The following is a 974-nucleotide window of genomic DNA, read 5'->3' as shown; positions in this document are numbered from 1 at the left end:
GAAAAAAAAAAAAAAAAAAAAAAAAAAAAAAAAAAAAACACATCATAGTAAAACCAATACCTTCTCAGCTTCGCATCGAAGCTAAAAAAAAATTCCAACTTTATTTTGTCTTCACGATGAAAATGGCTTCTTTATGTTATTTTTGTGTTAATATTCGCGATTTTACATTTTTAATTTTAAAATGTTATAACTTTTTGAAAAATGTATGGATCAATACAACTTTTTCATGAGAAAAAAATCGGACCATTTCCCTTAATACAGGGGGGGGTTCAAAACATGAAAATGCATATAGAAAGTAGAACTTTTTCAACTTAATTTTTGAAAGTGTTCCGGAAATACTGACACTTTTATATATATCTTAAATTAAAACTTATGTAATATACTTTAATATAAAAAAAAAAAATTGGACTTTATTTTGTCTTAATGTTGAAAATAGCTACCGTATTCAAAAATATGCTATTTTTGTGTTAAAATTTTTGGTTTTGTAGTTATTTTATTATAAAGGGATTACACTGGTTTTCATAAATATTATATCAATCTAATTGACATAGTATAAAAAATTAAACGTATTTACATTTCTTTGTTTCTTTAAAGTCGAGAAAAATACATTAAAATTTGAACTAACTAAATTTCCATTTTTATTAAGTGACGAATGAGACGTACGGTTTCTGAGACTGTAACACTTGGGTCTTTCACGCCTGTGGCACTGAATTTTTTCTTAATTCTTTTTGAGTTAGAAAAAAATGTTTAACTCATTTGATTTTTATCTCATTTAGATTCAATAACTTCAATAAATATCAAGCATCTCATTACTGTGGTCTCCTCTCGTGAGAAGAAATTCATATTAATGTTATTTTACTACGTGATTTTTTTTTTTTGTAGCTATCATTTATTTTCTCAGCTCTTACTTGACCTACTTTTTTGACAAATTTTTTTTTAAATTAAACGCTATCTACAGATTTGCATCGAAGCGT

This window comes from Daktulosphaira vitifoliae, unplaced genomic scaffold (assembly GCF_025091365.1).
Source record: "Daktulosphaira vitifoliae isolate Bord-2020 unplaced genomic scaffold, ASM2509136v1 Scaffold_3, whole genome shotgun sequence".
Lineage (NCBI taxonomy): Eukaryota > Metazoa > Arthropoda > Insecta > Hemiptera > Phylloxeridae > Daktulosphaira > Daktulosphaira vitifoliae.
Note: the sequence above shows the minus strand (reverse complement) of the source record.